Here is a 19,471-nt window from a genome sequence, read left to right as displayed (position 1 = left end):
CCCTCTAAGGCTGGCCCTTTAAGACTGGCCCTTTAAGGCTGGCTCTTTAAGACTGGCCCTTTAAGCTGGCCCCTTAAGGCTGGCCCTTTAAGCTGGCCCTTTAAGGCTGGCCCTTTAAGGCTGGCCCTTTAAGGCTGGCCCTTTAAGCTGGCCCCTTAAGGCTGGCCCTTTAAGCTGGCCCTCTAAGGCTGGCCCTTTAAGCTGGCCCTCTAAGGCTGGCCCTTTAAGGCTTGCCCTTTAAGGCTGGCCCTTTAAGCTGGCCCTTTAAGCTGGCCCCTTATGGCTGGCCCTTTAAGCTGGCCCTCTAAGGCTGGCCCTTTAAGGCTGGCCCTTTAAGCTGGCCCTCTAAGGCTGGCCCTTTAAGGCTGGCCCTTTAAGGCTTGCCCTTTAAGGCTGGCCCTTTAAGCTGGCCCCTTAAGGCTGGCCCTTTAAGCTGGCCCCTTAAAGCTGGCCCCTTAAGGCTGGCCATCTAAGGCTGGCCCTTTAAGCTGGCCCTTTAAGGCTGGCCCTTTAAGCTGGCCCTTTAAGGCTGGCCCTTTAAGCTGGCCCTCTAAGGCTGGCCCTTTAAGGCTGGCCCTTTAAGCTGGCCCCTTAGGGCTGGCCCTCTAAGGCTGGCCCTTTAAGCTGGCCCTTTAAGGCTGGCCCTGTAAGCTGGCCCTTTAAGGCTGGCCCTTTAAGGCCGGCCCTTTAAGCTGGCCCTTTAAGGCTGGCCCTTTAAGCTGGCCCTTTAAGGCTGGCCCTTTAAGCTGGCCCTTTAAGGCTGGCCCTTTAAGGCTGGCCCTTTAAGGCTGGCCCTTTAAGCTGGCCCCTTAAGGCTGGCCCTTTAAGCTGGCCCTCTAAGGCTGGCCCTTTAAGCTGGCCCTCTAAGGTTGGCCCTTTAAGGCTTGCCCTTTAAGGCTGGCCCTTTAAGCTGGCCCCTTAAGGCTGGCCCTTTAAGCTGGCCCTCTAAGGCTGGCCCTTTAAGGCTGGCCCTTTAAGGCTGGACCTTTAAGGCTTGCCCTCTAAGGCTGGCCCTTTAAGACTGGCCCTCTAAGGCTGGCCCTTTAAGCTGGCCCTTTAAGGCTGGCCCCTTAAGGCTGGCCATCTAAGGCTGGCCCTTTAAGCTGGCCCTTTAAGGCTGGCCCTTTAAGCTGGCCCTTTAAGGCTGGCCCTCTAAGGCTGGCCCTTTAAGACTGGCCCTTTAAGGCTGGCTCTTTAAGACTGGCCCTTTAAGCTGGCCCCTTAAGGCTGGCCCTTTAAGCTGGCCCTTTAAGGCTGGCCCTTTAAGGCTGGCCCTTTAAGGCTGGCCCTTCAAGCTGGCCCCTTAAGGCTGGCCCTTTAAGCTGGCCCTCTAAGGCTGGCCCTTTAAGCTGGCCCTCTAAGGCTGGCCCTTTAAGGCTTGCCCTTTAAGGCTGGCCCTTTAAGCTGGCCCTTTAAGGCTGGCCCTTTAAGGCTGGCCCTTTAAGGCTGGCCCTTTAAGCTGGCCCCTTAAGGCTGGCCCTTTAAGCTGGCCCTCTAAGGCTGGCCCTTTAAGCTGGCCCTCTAAGGTTGGCCCTTTAAGGCTTGCCCTTTAAGGCTGGCCCTTTAAGCTGGCCCCTTAAGGCTGGCCCTTTAAGCTGGCCCTCTAAGGCTGGCCCTTTAAGGCTGGCCCTTTAAGGCTGGACCTTTAAGGCTTGCCCTCTAAGGCTGGCCCTTTAAGGCTGGCCCTCTAAGGCTGGCCCTTTAAGCTGGCCCTTTAAGGCTGGCCCTTTAAGGCTGGCCCTTTAAGGCTGGCCCTTTAAGCTGGCCCCTTAAGGCTGGCCCTTTAAGCTGGCCCTCTAAGGCTGGCCCTTTAAGCTGGCCCTCTAAGGCTGGCCCTTTAAGGCTTGCCCTTTAAGGCTGGCCCTTTAAGCTGGCCCTTTAAGCTGGCCCCTTATGGCTGGCCCTTTAAGCTGGCCCTCTAAGGCTGGCCCTTTAAGGCTGGCCCTTTAAGCTGGCCCTCTAAGGCTGGCCCTTTAAGGCTGGCCCTTTAAGGCTTGCCCTTTAAGGCTGGCCCTTTAAGCTGGCCCCTTAAGGCTGGCCCTTTAAGCTGGCCCCTTAAAGCTGGCCCCTTAAGGCTGGCCCTTTAAGCTGGCCCTCTAAGGCTGGCCCTTTAAGCTGGCCCCTTAAGGCTGGCCCTTTAAGCTGGCCCTGTAAAGCTGGCCCTCTAAGGCTGGCCCTTTAAGCTGGCCCTTTAAGGCTGACCCTTTAAGCTGGCCCTCTAAGGCTGGCCCTTTAAGGCTGGCCCTTTAAGCTGGCCCCTTAAGGCTGGCCCTCTAAGGCTGGCCCTTTAAGCTGGCCCTTTAAGGCTGGCCCTTTAAGCTGGCCCTTTAAGGCTGGCCCTTTAAGGCAGGCCCTTTAAGCTGGCCCTTTAAGGCTGGCCCTTTAAGGCTGGCCCTTTAAGCTGGCCCTTTAAGGCTGGCCCTTTAAGCTGGCCCTTTAAGGCTGGCCCTTTAAGGCTGGCCCTTTAAGGCTGGCCCTTTAAGCTGGCCCCTTAAGGCTGGCCCTTTAAGCTGGCCCTAAGGCTGGCCCTTTAAGCTGGCCCTCTAAGGCTGGCCCTTTAAGGCTTGCCCTTTAAGGCTGGCCCTTTTAGCTGGCCCCTTAAGGCTGGCCCTTTAAGCTGGCCCTCTAAGGCTGGCCCTTTAAGGCTGGCCCTTTAAGGCTGGCCCTTTAAGGCTTGCCCTCTAAGGCTGGCCCTTTAAGGCTGGCCCTTTAAGCTGGCCCCTTAAGGCTGGCCATCTAAGGCTGGCCCTTTAAGCTGGCCCTTTAAGGCTGGCCCTTTAAGCTGGCCCTTTAAGGCTGGCCCTTTAAGCTGGCCCTCTAAGGCTGGCCCTTTAAGGCTGGCCCTTTAAGGCTGGCCCTTTAAGCTGGCCCTTTAAGCTGGCCCTTTAAGGCTGGCCCTTTAAGGCTGGCCCTTTAAGGCTGGCCCTTTAAGCTGGCCCCTTAAGGCTGGCCCTTTAAGCTGGCCCTCTAAGGCTGGCCCTTTAAGCTGGCCCTCTAAGGTTGGCCCTTTAAGGCTTGCCCTTTAAGGCTGGCCCTTTAAGCTGGCCCCTTAAGGCTGGCCCTTTAAGCTGGCCCTCTAAGGCTGGCCCTTTAAGGCTGGACCTTTAAGGCTTGCCCTCTAAGGCTGGCCCTTTAAGGCTGGCCCTCTAAGGCTGGCCCTTTAAGCTGGCCCCTTAAGGCTGGCCATCTAAGGCTGGCCCTTTAAGACTGGCCCTTTAAGGCTGGCCCTTTAAGGCTGGCCCTTTAAGGCTGGCCCCTTAAGGCTGGCCATCTAAGGCTGGCCCTTTAAGCTGGCCCTTTAAGGCTGGCCCTTTAAGCTGGCCCTTTAAGGCTTGCCCTCTAAGGCTGGCCCTTTAAGGCTGGCCCTCTAAGGCTGGCCCTTTAAGCTGGCCCCTTAAGGCTGGCCATCTAAGGCTGGCCCTTTAAGACTGGCCCTTTAAGGCTGGCCCTTTAAGGCTGGCCCTCTAAGGCTGGCCCTTTAAGACTGGCCCTTTAAGGCTGGCTCTTTAAGACTGGCCCTTTAAGCTGGCCCCTTAAGGCTGGCCCTTTAAGCTGGCCCTTTAAGGCTGGCCCTTTAAGCTGGCCCTCTAAGGCTGGCCCTTTAAGGCTGGCCCTTTAAGGCTTGCCCTTTAAGGCTGGCCCTTTAAGCTGGCCCTTTAAGCTGGCCCTTTAAGGCTGGCCCTTTAAGGCTGGCCCTTTAAGCTGGCCCTTTAAGGCTGGCCCTTTAAGCTGGCCCTCTAAGGCTGGCCCTTTAAGGCTGGCCCTTTAAGATGGCCCCTTAAGGCTGGCCCTCTAAGGCTGGCCCTTTAAGCTGGCCCTTTAAGGCTGGCCCTTTAAGCTGGCCCTTTAAGGCTGGCCCTTTAAGGCCGGCCCTTTAAGCTGGCCTTTTAAGGCTGGCCCTTTAAGCTGGCCCTTTAAGGCTGGCCCTCTAAGGCTGGCCCTTTAAGACTGGCCCTTTAAAGCTGGCCCTTTAAGGCTGGCCCTTTAAGATGGCCCTTTAAGGCTGGCCCTCTAAGGTTGGCCCTTTAAGGCTGGCCCTTTAAGCTGGCCCTCTAAGGCTGGCCCTTTAAGACTGGCCCTTTAAGCTGGCCCCTTAAGGCTGGCCCTTTAAGGCTGGCCCTTTAAGCTGGCCCTTTAAGGCTGTCCCTTTAAGGCTGGCCCTTTAAGCTGGCCCTCTAAGGCTGACCCTTTAAGGCTGGCCCTTTAAAGCTTGCCCTTTAAGGCTGGCCCTTTAAGCTGGCCCCTTAAGGCTGGCCCTTTAAGCTGGCCCCTTAAAGCTGGCCCTTTAAGCTGGCCCTCTAAGGCTGGCCCTTTAAGCTGGCCCCTTAAGGCTGGCCCTTTAAGCTGGCCCTCTAAGGCTGGCCCTTTAAGGCTGGCCCTTTAAGGCTGGACCTTTAAGGCTTGCCCTCTAAGGCTGGCCCTTTAAGGCTGGCCCTCTAAGGCTGGCCCTTTAAGCTGGCCCCTTAAGGCTGGCCATCTAAGGCTGGCCCTTTAAGACTGGCCCTTTAAGGCTGGCCCTTTAAGGCTGGCCCTTTAAGGCTGGCCCCTTAAGGCTGGCCATCTAAGGCTGGCCCTTTAAGCTGGCCCTTTAAGGCTGGCCCTTTAAGCTGGCCCTTTAAGGCTGGCCCTCTAAGGCTGGCCCTTTAAGACTGGCCCTTTAAGGCTGGCTCTTTAAGACTGGCCCTTTAAGCTGGCCCCTTAAGGCTGGCCCTTTAAGCTGGCCCTTTAAGGCTGGCCCTTTAAGCTGGCCCTCTAAGGCTGGCCCTTTAAGGCTGGCCCTTTAAGGCTTGCCCTTTAAGGCTGGCCCTTTAAGCTGGCCCTTTAAGCTGGCCCTTTAAGGCTGGCCCTTTAAGGCTGGCCCTTTAAGCTGGCCCTTTAAGGCTGGCCCTTTAAGCTGGCCCTCTAAGGCTGGCCCTTTAAGGCTGGCCCTTTAAGATGGCCCCTTAAGGCTGGCCCTCTAAGGCTGGCCCTTTAAGCTGGCCCTTTAAGGCTGGCCCTTTAAGCTGGCCCTTTAAGGCTGGCCCTTTAAGGCCGGCCCTTTAAGCTGGCCTTTTAAGGCTGGCCCTTTAAGCTGGCCCTTTAAGGCTGGCCCTCTAAGGCTGGCCCTTTAAGACTGGCCCTTTAAAGCTGGCCCTTTAAGGCTGGCCCTTTAAGATGGCCCTTTAAGGCTGGCCCTCTAAGGTTGGCCCTTTAAGGCTGGCCCTTTAAGCTGGCCCTCTAAGGCTGGCCCTTTAAGACTGGCCCTTTAAGCTGGCCCCTTAAGGCTGGCCCTTTAAGGCTGGCCCTTTAAGCTGGCCCTTTAAGGCTGTCCCTTTAAGGCTGGCCCTTTAAGCTGGCCCTCTAAGGCTGACCCTTTAAGGCTGGCCCTTTAAAGCTTGCCCTTTATGGCTGGCCCTTTAAGCTGGCCCCTTAAGGCTGGCCCTTTAAGCTGGCCCCTTAAAGCTGGCCCTTTAAGCTGGCCCTCTAAGGCTGGCCCTTTAAGCTGGCCCTTTAAGCCTGGCCCTTTAAGATGGCCCTTTAAGTCTGGCCCTCTAAGGCTGGCCCTTTAAGGCTGGCCCTTTAAGCTGGCCCTCTAAGGCTGGCCCTTTAAGCTGGCCCTCTAAGGCTGGCCCTTTAAGCTGGCCCTTTAAGGCTGGCCCTTTAAGCTGACCCTGTAAAGCTGGCCCTCTAAGGCTGGCCCTTTAAGACTGGCCCTTTAAGGCTGGCCCTTTAAGGCTGGCCCTTTAAGCTGGCCCCTTAAGGCTGGCCCTTTAAGCTGGCCCTGTAAAGCTGGCCCTCTAAGGCTGGCCCTTTAAGCTGGCCCTTTAAGGCTGACCCTTTAAGCTGGCCCTCTAAGGCTGGCCCTTTAAGGCTGGCCCTTTAAGCTGGCCCCTTAATGCTGGCCCTCTAAGGCTGGCCCTTTAAGCTGGCCCTTTAAGGCTGGCCCTTTAAGCTGGCCCTTTAAGGCTGGCCCTTTAAGGCCGGCCCTTTAAGCTGGCCCTTTAAGGCCGGCCCTCTAAGGCTGGCCCTTTAAGGCTTGCCCTTTAAGGCTGGCCCTTTAAGCTGGCCCCTTAAGGCTGGCCATCTAAGGCTGGCCCTTTAAGCTGGCCCTTTAAGGCTGGCCCTTTAAGCTGGCCCTTTAAGGCTGGCCCTTTAAGCTGGCCCTCTAAGGCTGGCCCTTTAAGGCTGGCCCTTTAAGGCTGGCCCTTTAAGCTGGCCCCTTAGGGCTGGCCCTCTAAGGCTGGCCCTTTAAGCTGGCCCTTTAAGGCTGGCCCTGTAAGCTGGCCCTTTAAGGCTGGCCCTTTAAGGCCGGCCCTTTAAGCTGGCCCTTTAAGGCTGGCCCTTTAAGCTGGCCCTTTAAGGCTGGCCCTTTAAGCTGGCCCTTTAAGGCTGGCCCTTTAAGGCTGGCCCTTTAAGGCTGGCCCTTTAAGCTGGCCCCTTAAGGCTGGCCCTTTAAGCTGGCCCTCTAAGGCTGGCCCTTTAAGCTGGCCCTCTAAGGTTGGCCCTTTAAGGCTTGCCCTTTAAGGCTGGCCCTTTAAGCTGGCCCCTTAAGGCTGGCCCTTTAAGCTGGCCCTCTAAGGCTGGCCCTTTAAGGCTGGCCCTTTAAGGCTGGACCTTTAAGGCTTGCCCTCTAAGGCTGGCCCTTTAAGGCTGGCCCTCTAAGGCTGGCCCTTTAAGCTGGCCCCTTAAGGCTGGCCATCTAAGGCTGGCCCTTTAAGACTGGCCCTTTAAGGCTGGCCCTTTAAGGCTGGCCCTTTAAGGCTGGCCCCTTAAGGCTGGCCATCTAAGGCTGGCCCTTTAAGCTGGCCCTTTAAGGCTGGCCCTTTAAGCTGGCCCTTTAAGGCTTGCCCTCTAAGGCTGGCCCTTTAAGGCTGGCCCTCTAAGGCTGGCCCTTTAAGCTGGCCCCTTAAGGCTGGCCATCTAAGGCTGGCCCTCTAAGGTTGGCCCTTTAAGGCTGGCCCTTTAAGCTGGCCCTCTAAGGCTGGCCCTTTAAGACTGGCCCTTTAAGCTGGCCCCTTAAGGCTGGCCCTTTAAGGCTGGCCCTTTAAGCTGGCCCTTTAAGGCTGTCCCTTTAAGGCTGGCCCTTTAAGCTGGCCCTCTAAGGCTGACCCTTTAAGGCTGGCCCTTTAAAGCTTGCCCTTTAAGGCTGGCCCTTTAAGCTGGCCCCTTAAGGCTGGCCCTTTAAGCTGGCCCCTTAAAGCTGGCCCTTTAAGCTGGCCCTCTAAGGCTGGCCCTTTAAGCTGGCCCCTTAAGGCTGGCCCTTTAAGCTGGCCCTCTAAGGCTGGCCCTTTAAGGCTGGCCCTTTAAGGCTGGACCTTTAAGGCTTGCCCTCTAAGGCTGGCCCTTTAAGGCTGGCCCTCTAAGGCTGGCCCTTTAAGCTGGCCCCTTAAGGCTGGCCATCTAAGGCTGGCCCTTTAAGACTGGCCCTTTAAGGCTGGCCCTTTAAGGCTGGCCCTTTAAGGCTGGCCCCTTAAGGCTGGCCATCTAAGGCTGGCCCTTTAAGCTGGCCCTTTAAGGCTGGCCCTTTAAGCTGGCCCTTTAAGGCTGGCCCTCTAAGGCTGGCCCTTTAAGACTGGCCCTTTAAGGCTGGCTCTTTAAGACTGGCCCTTTAAGCTGGCCCCTTAAGGCTGGCCCTTTAAGCTGGCCCTTTAAGGCTGGCCCTTTAAGCTGGCCCTCTAAGGCTGGCCCTTTAAGGCTGGCCCTTTAAGGCTTGCCCTTTAAGGCTGGCCCTTTAAGCTGGCCCTTTAAGCTGGCCCTTTAAGGCTGGCCCTTTAAGGCTGGCCCTTTAAGCTGGCCCTTTAAGGCTGGCCCTTTAAGCTGGCCCTCTAAGGCTGGCCCTTTAAGGCTGGCCCTTTAAGATGGCCCCTTAAGGCTGGCCCTCTAAGGCTGGCCCTTTAAGCTGGCCCTTTAAGGCTGGCCCTTTAAGCTGGCCCTTTAAGGCTGGCCCTTTAAGGCCGGCCCTTTAAGCTGGCCTTTTAAGGCTGGCCCTTTAAGCTGGCCCTTTAAGGCTGGCCCTCTAAGGCTGGCCCTTTAAGACTGGCCCTTTAAAGCTGGCCCTTTAAGGCTGGCCCTTTAAGATGGCCCTTTAAGGCTGGCCCTCTAAGGTTGGCCCTTTAAGGCTGGCCCTTTAAGCTGGCCCTCTAAGGCTGGCCCTTTAAGACTGGCCCTTTAAGCTGGCCCCTTAAGGCTGGCCCTTTAAGGCTGGCCCTTTAAGCTGGCCCTTTAAGGCTGTCCCTTTAAGGCTGGCCCTTTAAGCTGGCCCTCTAAGGCTGACCCTTTAAGGCTGGCCCTTTAAAGCTTGCCCTTTATGGCTGGCCCTTTAAGCTGGCCCCTTAAGGCTGGCCCTTTAAGCTGGCCCCTTAAAGCTGGCCCTTTAAGCTGGCCCTCTAAGGCTGGCCCTTTAAGCTGGCCCTTTAAGCCTGGCCCTTTAAGATGGCCCTTTAAGTCTGGCCCTCTAAGGCTGGCCCTTTAAGGCTGGCCCTTTAAGCTGGCCCTCTAAGGCTGGCCCTTTAAGCTGGCCCTCTAAGGCTGGCCCTTTAAGCTGGCCCTTTAAGGCTGGCCCTTTAAGCTGACCCTGTAAAGCTGGCCCTCTAAGGCTGGCCCTTTAAGACTGGCCCTTTAAGGCTGGCCCTTTAAGGCTGGCCCTTTAAGCTGGCCCCTTAAGGCTGGCCCTTTAAGCTGGCCCTGTAAAGCTGGCCCTCTAAGGCTGGCCCTTTAAGCTGGCCCTTTAAGGCTGACCCTTTAAGCTGGCCCTCTAAGGCTGGCCCTTTAAGGCTGGCCCTTTAAGCTGGCCCCTTAATGCTGGCCCTCTAAGGCTGGCCCTTTAAGCTGGCCCTTTAAGGCTGGCCCTTTAAGCTGGCCCTTTAAGGCTGGCCCTTTAAGGCCGGCCCTTTAAGCTGGCCCTTTAAGGCCGGCCCTCTAAGGCTGGCCCTTTAAGGCTTGCCCTTTAAGGCTGGCCCTTTAAGCTGGCCCCTTAAGGCTGGCCCTTTAAGCTGGCCCTCTAAGGCTGGCCCTTTAAGGCTGGCTCTTTAAGGCTGGCCCTCTAAGGCTGGCCCTTTAAGGCTGGCCCTTTAAGCTGGCCCCTTAAGGCTGGCCATCTAAGGCTGGCCCTTTAAGCTGGCCCTCTAAGGCTGGCCCTTTAAGGCTGGCCCTTTAAGGCTGGCCCTCTAAGGCTGGCCCTTTAAGGCTGGCCCTTTAAGCTGGCCCCTTAAGGCTGGCCCTTTAAGGCTGGCCCTTTAAGGCTGGCCCTTTAAGCTGGCCCTTTAAGGCTGGCCCTTTAAGGCTGGCCCTTTAAGCTGGCCCCTTAAGGCTGGCCCTTTAAGCTGGCCCTTTAAGGCTGGCCCTTTAAGGCTGGCCCTTTAAGCTGGCCCCTTAAGGCTGGCCATCTAAGGCTGGCCCTTTAAGCTGGCCCTTTAAGGCTGGCCCTTTAAGGCTTGCCCTTTAAGGCTGGCCCTTTAAGCTGGCCCCTTAAGGCTGGCCCTTTAAGCTGGCCCTCTAAGGCTGGCCCTTTAAGGCTGGCCCTTTAAGGCTGGCCCTTTAAGGCTTGCCCTCTAAGGCTGGCCCTTTAAGGCTGGCCCTTTAAGGCTGGCCCTTTAAGCTGGCCCCTTAAGGCTGGCCATCTAAGGCTGGCCCTTTAAGCTGGCCCTTTAAGGCTGGCCCTTTAAGGCTGGCCCCTTAAGGCTTGCCCTTTAAGCTGGCCCTCTAAGGCTGGCCCTTTAAGCTGGCCATCCAAGGCTGGCCCTTTAAGGCTGGCCCTTTAAGGCTGGCCCTTTAAGCTGGCCCCTTAAGGCTGGCCCTCTAAGGCCGGCCCTTTAAGCTGGCCCTTTAAGGCTGGCCCTTTAAGGCTGGCCCTTTAAGCTGGCCCCTTAAGGCTGGCCCTTTAAGCTGGCCCTCTAAGGCTGGCCCTTTAAGCTGGCCCTCTAAGGCTGGCCCTTTAAGGCTGGCCCTTTAAGGCTGGCCCTTAAAGCTGGCCCCTTAAGGCTGGCCCTTTAAGCTGGCCCTCTAAGGCTGGCCCTTTAAGGCTGGCCCTTTAAGGCTGGCCCTTTAAGGCTGGCCCTCTAAGGTTGGCCCTTTAAGGCTGGCCCTTTAAGCTGGCCCCTTAAGGCTGGCCCTTTAAGCTGGCCCTTTAAGGCTGGCCCTTTAAGCTGGCCCTTTAAGGCTGGCCCTTTAAGCTGGCCCTCTAAGGCTGGCCCTTTAAGGCTGGCCCTTTAAGGCTGGCCCTTTAAGCTGGCCCCTTAGGGCTGGCCCTCTAAGGCTGGACCTCTAAGGCTGGCCCTTTAAGCTTGCCCTTTAAGGCTGGCCCTTTAAGCTGGCCCCTTAAGGCTGGCCCTTTAAGCTGGCCCTCTAAGGCTGGCCCTTTAAGGCTGGCCCTTTAAGCTGGCCATCCAAGGCTGGCCCTTTAAGGCTGGCCCTTTAAGGCTGGCCCTTTAAGCTGGCCCCTTAAGGCTGGCCCTTTAAGCTGGCCCCTTAAGGCTGGCCCTTTAAGCTGGCCCTTTAAGGCTGGCCCTTTAAGCTGGCCCTTTAAGGCTGGCCCTTTAAGCTGGCCCTCTAAGGCTGGCCCTTTAAGGCTGGCCCTTTAAGGCTGGCCCTTTAAGCTGGCCCCTTAAGGCTGGCCCTTTAAGCTGGACCTCTAAGGCTGGCCCTTTAAGCTGGCCCTCTAAGGTTGGCCCTTTAAGGCTTGCCCTTTAAGGCTGGCCCTTTAAGCTGGCCCCTTAAGGCTGGCCCTTTAAGCTGGCCCTCTAAGGCTGGCCCTTTAAGGCTGGCCCTTTAAGCTGGCCCCTTAAGGCTGGCCCTTTAAGCTGGCCCTCTAAGGCTGGCCCTTTAAGGCTGGCCCTTTAAGGCTGGCCCTTTAAGGCTTGCCCTCTAAGGCTGGCCCTCTAAGGCTGGCCCTTTAAACTGGCCCCTTAAGGCTGGCCATCTAAGGCTGGCCCTTTAAGCTGGCTCTTTAAGGCTGGCCCTTTAAGGCTGGCCCTTTAAGCTGGCCCTTTAAGGCTGGCCCTTTAAGCTGGCCCTCTAAGGCTGGCCCTTTAAGGCTGGCCCTTTAAGGCTGGCCCTTTAAGCTGGCCCCTTAAGGCTGGCCCTTTAAGGCTGGCCCTTTAAGCTGGCCCTGTAAAGCTGGCCCTCTAAGGCTGGCCCTTTAAGCTGGCCCTTTAAGGCTGGCCCTTTAAGCTGGCCCTCTAAGGCTGGCCCTTTAAGGCTGGCCCTTTAAGGCTGGCCCTTTAAGCTGGCCCCTTAAGGCTGGCCCTCTAAGGCTGGCCCTTTAAGCTGGCCCTTTAAGCAGGCCCTCTAAGGCTGGCCCTTTAAGCTGGCCCTCTAAGGCTGGCCCTTTAAGGCTTGCCCTTTAAGGCTGGCCCTTTAAGCTGGCCCCTTAAGGCTGGCCCTTTAAGCTGGCCCTCAAAGGCTGGCCCTTTAAGCTGGCCCTTTAAGGCTGGCCCTTTAAGCTGGCCCTTTAAAGCTGGCCCTCTAAGGCTGGCCCTTTAAGACTGGCCCTTTAAGGCTGGCCCTTTAAGGCTGGCCCTTTAAGCTGGCCCCTTAAGGCTGGCCCTTTAAGCAGGCCCTCTAAGGCTGGCCCTTTAAGCTGGCCCTTAAGGCTGGCCCTTTAAGGCTTGCCCTTTAAGGCTGGCCCTTTAAGCTGGCCCCTTAAGGCTGGCCCTTTAAGCTGGCCCTCAAAGGCTGGCCCTTTAAGCTGGCCCTTTAAGGCTGGCCCTTTAAGCTGGCCCTTTAAAGCTGGCCCTCTAAGGCTGGCCCTTTAAGACTGGCCCTTTAAGGCTGGCCCTTTAAGGCTGGCCCTTTAAGCTGGCCCCTTAAGGCTTGCCCTTTAAGCTGGCCCTCTAAGGCTGGCCCTTTAAGCTGGCCATCTAAGGCTGGCCCTTTAAGGCTGGCCCTTTAAGGCTGGCCCTTTAAGCTGGCCCCTTAAGGCTGGCCCTCTAAGGCTGGCCCTTTAAGCTGGCCCTTTAAGGCTGGCCCTTTAAGCTGGCCCTCTAAGGCTGGCCCTTTAAGGCTGGCCCTTTAAGCTGGCCCCTTAAGGCTGGCCCTCTAAGGCTGGCCCTTTAAGCTGGCCCTTTAAGGCTGGCCCTTTAAGCTGGCCCTTTAAGGCTGGCCCTTTAAGGCCGGCCCTTTAAGCTGGCCTTTTAAGGCTGGCCCTTTAAGCTGGCCCTTTAAGGCTGGCCCTCTAAGGCTGGCCCTTTAAGACTGGCCCTTTAAAGCTGGCCCTTTAAGGCTGGCCCTTTAAGCTGGCCCTTTAAGGCTGGCCCTCTAAGGTTGGCCCTTTAAGGCTGGCCCTTTAAGGCTTGCCCTTTAAGCTGGCCCCTTAAGGCTGGCCCTTTAAGCTAACCCTCTAAGGCTGGCCCTTTAAGCTGGCCCTCTAAGGCTGGCCCTTTAAGCTGGCCCTTTAAGGCTGGCCCTTTAAGCTGGCCCTTTAAGGCTGGCCCTTTAAAGCTGGCCCTTTAAGCTGGCCCCTTAAGGCTGGCCCTTTAAGCAGGCCCTCTAAGGCTTGCCCTTTAAGCTGGCCCTCTAAGGCTGGCCCTTTAAGGCTTGCCCTTTAAGGCTGGCCCCTTAAGGCTGGCCCTTTAAGCTGGCCCTCAAAGGCTGGCCCTTTAAGCTGGCCCTTTAAGGCTGGCCCTTTAAGCTGGCCCTTTAAAGCTGGCCCTCTAAGGCTGGCCCTTTAAGACTGGCCCTTTAAGGCTGGCCCTTTAAGGCTGGCCCTTTAAGCTGGCCCCTTAAGGCTTGCCCTTTAAGCTGGCCCTCTAAGGCTGGCCCTTTAAGCTGGCCATCTAAGGCTGGCCCTTCAAGGCTGGCCCTTTAAGGCTGGCCCTTTAAGCTGGCCCCTTAAGGCTGGCCCTCTAAGGCTGGCCCTTTAAGCTGGCCCTTTAAGGCTGGCCCTTTAAGCTGGCCCTCTAAGGCTGGCCCTTTAAGGCTGGCCCTTTAAGCTGGCCCCTTAAGGCTGGCCCTCTAAGGCTGGCCCTTTAAGCTGGCCCTTTAAGGCTGGCCCTTTAAGCTGGCCCTTTAAGGCTGGCCCTTTAAGGCCGGCCCTTTAAGCTGGCCTTTTAAGGCTGGCCCTTTAAGCTGGCCCTTTAAGGCTGGCCCTCTAAGGCTGGCCCTTTAAGACTGGCCCTTTAAAGCTGGCCCTTTAAGGCTGGCCCTTTAAGCTGGCCCTTTAAGGCTGGCCCTCTAAGGTTGGCCCTTTAAGGCTGGCCCTTTAAGGCTTGCCCTTTAAGCTGGCCCCTTAAGGCTGGCCCTTTAAGCTAACCCTCTAAGGCTGGCCCTTTAAGCTGGCCCTCTAAGGCTGGCCCTTTAAGCTGACCCTTTAAGCCTGGCCCTTTAAGCTGACCCTGTAAAGCTGGCCCTCTAAGGCTGGCCCTTTAAGACTGGCCCTTTAAGGCTGGCCCTTTAAGGCTGGCCCTTTAAGCTGGCCCCTTAAGGCTGGCCCTTTAAGCTGGCCCTGTAAAGCTGGCCCTCTAAGGCTGGCCCTTTAAGCTGGCCCTTTAAGGCTGACCCTTTAAGCTGGCCCTCTAAGGCTGGCCCTTTAAGGCTGGCCCTTTAAGCTGGCCCCTTAAGGCTGGCCCTCTAAGGCTGGCCCTTTAAGCTGGCCCTTTAAGGCTGGCCCTTTAAGCTGGCCCTTTAAGGCTGGCCCTTTAAGGCCGGCCCTTTAAGCTGGCCCTTTAAGGCTGGCCCTTTAAGGCTGGCCCTTTAAGCTGGCCCTTTAAGGCTGGCCCTTTAAGCTGGCCCTTTAAGGCTGGCCCTTTAAGGCTGGCCCTTTAAGGCTGGCCCTTTAAGCTGGCCCCTTAAGGCTGGCCCTTTAAGCTGGCCCTCTAAGGCTGGCCCTTTAAGCTGGCCCTCTAAGGCTGGCCCTTTAAGGCTTGCCCTTTAAGGCTGGCCCTTTAAGCTGGCCCTTTAAGCTGGCCCCTTATGGCTGGCCCTTTAAGCTGGCCCTCTAAGGCTGGCCCTTTAAGGCTGGCCCTTTAAGCTGGCCCTCTAAGGCTGGCCCTTTAAGGCTGGCCCTTTAAGGCTTGCCCTTTAAGGCTGGCCCTTTAAGCTGGCCCCTTAAGGCTGGCCCTTTAAGCTGGCCCCTTAAAGCTGGCCCCTTAAGGCTGGCCCTTTAAGCTGGCCCCTTAAGGCTGGCCCTTTAAGCTGGCCCTGTAAAGCTGGCCCTCTAAGGCTGGCCCTTTAAGCTGGCCCTTTAAGGCTGACCCTTTAAGCTGGCCCTCTAAGGCTGGCCCTTTAAGGCTGGCCCTTTAAGCTGGCCCCTTAAGGCTGGCCCTCTAAGGCTGGCCCTTTAAGCTGGCCCTTTAAGGCTGGCCCTTTAAGCTGGCCCTTTAAGGCTGGCCCTTTAAGGCAGGCCCTTTAAGCTGGCCCTTTAAGGCTGGCCCTTTAAGGCTGGCCCTTTAAGCTGGCCCTTTAAGGCTGGCCCTTTAAGCTGGCCCTTTAAGGCTGGCCCTTTAAGGCTGGCCCTTTAAGCTGGCCCCTTAAGGCTGGCCCTTTAAGCTGGCCCTCTAAGGCTGGCCCTTTAAGCTGGCCCTCTAAGGCTGGCCCTTTAAGGCTTGCCCTTTAAGGCTGGCCCTTTTAGCTGGCCCCTTAAGGCTGGCCCTTTAAGCTGGCCCTCTAAGGCTGGCCCTTTAAGGCTGGCCCTTTGAGGCTGGCCCTTTAAGGCTGGCCCTCTAAGGCTGGCCCTTTAAGGCTGGCCCTTTAAGCTGGCCCCTTAAGGCTGGCCATCTAAGGCTGGCCCTTTAAGCTGGCCCTTTAAGGCTGGCCCTTTAAGCTGGCCCTTTAAGGCTGGCCCTTTAAGCTGGCCCTCTAAGGCTGGCCCTTTAAGGCTGGCCCTTTAAGGCTGGCCCTTTAAGCTGGCCCCTTAGGGCTGGCCCTCTAAGGCTGGCCCTTTAAGCTGGCCCTTTAAGGCTGGCCCTGTAAGCTGGCCCTTTAAGGCTGGCCCTTTAAGGCCGGCCCTTTAAGCTGGCCCTTTAAGGCTGGCCCTTTAAGCTGGCCCTTTAAGGCTGGCCCTTTAAGCTGGCCCTTTAAGGCTGGCCCTTTAAGGCTGGCCCTTTAAGGCTGGCCCTTTAAGCTGGCCCCTTAAGGCTGGCCCTTTAAGCTGGCCCTCTAAGGCTGGCCCTTTAAGCTGGCCCTCTAAGGTTGGCCATTTAAGGCTTGCCCTTTAAGGCTGGCCCTTTAAGCTGGCCCCTTAAGGCTGGCCCTTTAAGCTGGCCCTCTAAGGCTGGCCCTTTAAGGCTGGCCCTTTAAGGCTGGCCCTTTAAGGATTGCCCTCTAAGGCTGGCCCTTTAAGGCTGGCCCTCTAAGGCTGGCCCTTTAAGCTGGCCCCTTAAGGCTGGCCATCTAAGGCTGGCCCTTTAAGCTGGCCCTCTAAGGCTGGCCCTTTAAGGCTGGCCCTTTAAGGCTTGCCCTTTAAGGCTGGCCCTTTAAGCTGGCCCTTTAAGCTGGCCCTTTAAGGCTGGCCCTTTAAGGCTGGCCCTTTAAGCTGGCCCTTTAAGCTGGCCCTCTAAGGCTGGCCCTTTAAGGCTGGCCCTTTAAGATGGCCCCTTAAGGCTGGCCCTCTAAGGCTGGCCCTTTAAGCTGGCCCTTTAAGGCTGGCCCTTTAAGCTGGCCCTTTAAGGCTGGCCCTTTAAGGCCGGCCCTTTAAGCTGGCCTTTTAAGGCTGGCCCTTTAAGCTGGCCCTTTAAGGCTGGCCCTCTAAGGCTGGCCCTTTAAGACTGGCCCTTTAAAGCTGGCCCTTTAAGGCTGGCCCTTTAAGATGGCCCTTTAAGGCTGGCCCTCTAAGGTTGGCCCTTTAAGGCTGGCCCTTTAAGCTGGCCCTCTAAGGCTGGCCCTTTAAGACTGGCCCTTTAAGCTGGCCCCTTAAGGCTGGCCCTTTAAGCTGGCCCTTTAAGGCTGTCCCTTTAAGGCTGGCCCTTTAAGCTGGCCCTCTAAGGCTGACCCTTTAAGGCTGGCCCTTTAAGCTGGCCCCTTAAGGCTGGCCCTCTAAGGCTGGCCCTTTAAGCTGGCCCTTTAAGGCTGGCCCTTTAAGGCCGGCCCTTTAAGCTGGCCCTTTAAGGCTGGCCCTTTAAGGCTGGCCCTTTAAGCTGGCCCTTTAAGGCTGGCCCTTTAAGCTGGCCCTTTAAGGCTGGCCCTTTAAGGCTGGCCCTTTAAGGCTGGCCCTTTAAGCTGGCCCCTTAAGGCTGGCCCTTTAAGCTGGCCCTCTAAGGCTGGCCCTTTAAGCTGGCCCTCTAAGGCTGGCCCTTTAAGGCTTGCCCTTTAAGGCTGGCCCTTTAAGCTGGCCCTTTAAGCTGGCCCCTTATGGCTGGCCCTTTAAGCTGGCCCTCTAAGGCTGGCCCTTTAAGGCTGGCCCTTTAAGCTGGCCCTCTAAGGCTGGCCCTTTAAGGCTGGCCCTTTAAGGCTTGCCCTTTAAGGCTGGCCCTTTAAGCTGGCCCCTTAAGGCTGGCCCTTTAAGCTGGCCCCTTAAAGCTGGCCCCTTAAGGCTGGCCCTTTAAGCTGGCCCTCTAAGGCTGGCCCTTTAAGCTGGCCCCTTAAGGCTGGCCCTTTAAGCTGGCCCTGTAAAGCTGGCCCTCTAAGGCTGGCCCTTTAAGCTGGCCCTTTAAGGCTGACCCTTTAAGCTGGCCCTCTAAGGCTGGCCCTTTAAGGCTGGCCCTTTAAGCTGGCCCCTTAAGGCTGGCCCTTTAAGCTGGCCCCTTAAGGCTGGCCCTTTAAGCTGGCCCTGTAAAGCTGGCCCTCTAAGGCTGGCCCTTTAAGCTGGCCCTTTAAGGCTGACCCTTTAAGCTGGCCCTCTAAGGCTGGCCCTTTAAGGCTGGCCCTTTAAGCTGGCCCCTTAAGGCTGGCCCTCTAAGGCTGGCCCTTTAAGCTGGCCCTTTAAGGCTGGCCCTTTAAGCTGGCCCTTTAAGGCTGGCCCTTTAAGGCCGGCCCTTTAAGCTGGCCCTTTAAGGCTGGCCCTTTAAGGCTGGCCCTTTAAGCTGGCCCTTTAAGGCTGGCCCTTTAAGCTGGCCCTTTAAGGCTGGCCCTTTAAGGCTGGCCCTTTAAGCTGGCCCCTTAAGGCTGGCCCTCTAAGGCTGGCCCTTTAAGCTGGCCCTTTAAGGCCGGCCCTTTAAGCTGGCCCTTTAAGGCTGGCCCTTTAAGGCCGGCCCTTTAAGCTGGCCCTTTAAGGCTGGCCCTTTAAGGCTGGCCCTTTAAGCTGGCCCTTTAAGGCTGGCCCTTTAAGCTGGCCCTTTAAGGCTGGCCCTTTAAGGCTGGCCCTTTAAGGCTGGCCCTTTAAGCTGGCCCCTTAAGGCTGGCCCTTTAAGCTGGCCCTCTAAGGCTGGCCCTTTAAGCTGGCCCTCTAAGGCTGGCCCTTTAAGGCTTGCCCTTTAAGGCTGGCCCTTTAAGCTGGCCCTTTAAGCTGGCCCCTTATGGCTGGCCCTTTAAGCTGGCCCTCTAAGGCTGGCCCTTTAAGGCTGGCCCTTTAAGCTGGCCCTCTAAGGCTGGCCCTTTAAGGCTGGCCCTTTAAGGCTTGCCCTTTAAGGCTGGCCCTTTAAGCTGGCCCCTTAAGGCTGGCCCTTTAAGCTGGCCCCTTAAAGCTGGCCCCTTAAGGCTGGCCCTTTAAGCTGGCCCCTTAAGGCTGGCCCTTTAAGCTGGCCCTGTAAAGCTGGCCCTCTAAGGCTGGCCCTTTAAGCTGGCCCTTTAAGGCTGACCCTTTAAGCTGGCCCTCTAAGGCTGGCCCTTTAAGGCTGGCCCTTTAAGCTGGCCCCTTAAGGCTGGCCCTCTAAGGCTGGCCCTTTAAGCTGGCCCTTTAAGGCTGGCCCTTTAAGCTGGCCCTTTAAGGCTGGCCCTTTAAGGCAGGCCCTTTAAGCTGGCCCTTTAAGGCTGGCCCTTTAAGGCTGGCCCTTTAAGCTGGCCCTTTAAGGCTGGCCCTTTAAGCTGGCCCTTTAAGGCTGGCCCTTTAAGGCTGGCCCTTTAAGCTGGCCCCTTAAGGCTGGCCCTTTAAGCTGGCCCTCTAAGGCTGGCCCTTTAAGCTGGCCCTCTAAGGCTGGCCCTTTAAGGCTTGCCCTTTAAGGCTGGCCCTTTTAGCTGGCCCCTTAAGGCTGGCCCTTTAAGCTGGCCCTCTAAGGCTGGCCCTTTAAGGCTGGCCCTTTAAGGCTGGCCCTTTAAGGCTGGCCCTCTAAGGCTGGCCCTTTAAGGCTGGCCCTTTAAGCTGGCCCCTTAAGGCTGGCCATCTAAGGCTGGCCCTTTAAGCTGGCCCTTTAAGGCTGGCCCTTTAAGCTGGCCCTTTAAGGCTGGCCCTTTAAGCTGGCCCTCTAAGGCTGGCCCTTTAAGGCTGGCCCTTTAAGGCTGGCCCTTTAAGCTGGCCCCTTAGGGCTGGCCCTCTAAGGCTGGCCCTTTAAGCTGGCCCTTTAAGGCTGGCCCTGTAAGCTGGCCCTTTAAGGCTGGCCCTTTAAGGCCGGCCCTTTAAGCTGGCCCTTTAAGGCTGGCCCTTTAAGCTGGCCCTTTAAGGCTGGCCCTTTAAGCTGGCCCTTTAAGGCTGGCCCTTTAAGGCTGGCCCTTTAAGGCTGGCCCTTTAAGCTGGCCCCTTAAGGCTGGCCCTTTAAGCTGGCCCTCTAAGGCTGGCCCTTTAAGCTGGCCCTCTAAGGTTGGCCCTTTAAGGCTTGCCCTTTAAGGCTGGCCCTTTAAGCTGGCCCCTTAAGGCTGGCCCTTTAAGCTGGCCCTCTAAGGCTGGCCCTTTAAGGCTGGCCCTTTAAGGCTGGCCCTTTAAGGCTTGCCCTCTAAGGCTGGCCCTTTAAGGCTGGCCCTCTAAGGCTGGCCCTTTAAGCTGGCCCCTTAAGGCTGGCCATCTAAGGCTGGCCCTTTAAGACTGGCCCTTTAAGGCTGGCCCTTTAAGGCTGGCCCTTTAAGGCTGGCCCCTTAAGGCTGGCCATCTAAGGCTGGCCCTTTAAGCTGGCCCTTTAAGGCTGGCCCTTTAAGCTGGCCCTTTAAGGCTGGCCCTCTAAGGCTGGCCCTTTAAGGCTGGCCCTTTAAGGCTGGCTCTTTAAGACTGGCCCTTTAAGCTGGCCCCTTAAGGCTGGCCCTTTAAGCTGGCCCTTTAAGGCTGGCCCTTTAAGCTGGCCCTCTAAGGCTGGCCCTTTAAGGCTGGCCCTTTAAGGCTTGCCCTTTAAGGCTGGCCCTTTAAGCTGGCCCTTTAAGCTGGCCCTTTAAGGCTGGCCCTTTAAGGCTGGCCCTTTAAGCTGGCCCTTTAAGGCTGGCCCTTTAAGCTGGCCCTCTAAGGCTGGCCCTTTAAGGCTGGCCCTTTAAGATGGCCCCTTAAGGCTGGCCCTCTAAGGCTGGCCCTTTAAGCTGGCCCTTTAAGGCTGGCCCTTTAAGCTGGCCCTTTAAGGCTGGCCCTTTAAGGCCGGCCCTTTAAGCTGGCCTTTTAAGGCTGGCCCTTTAAGCTGGCCCTTTAAGGCTGGCCCTCTAAGGCTGGCCCTTTAAGACTGGCCCTTTAAAGCTGGCCCTTTAAGGCTGGCCCTTTAAGATGGCCCTT

Source organism: Doryrhamphus excisus, linkage group LG14 (assembly GCF_037039965.1).
Source record: "Doryrhamphus excisus strain RoL-2023G ecotype Guam linkage group LG14, RoL_Dexc_Guam_v1.1, whole genome shotgun sequence".
NCBI lineage: Eukaryota > Metazoa > Chordata > Actinopteri > Syngnathiformes > Syngnathidae > Doryrhamphus > Doryrhamphus excisus.
This window is presented reverse-complemented; position numbering follows the sequence as displayed.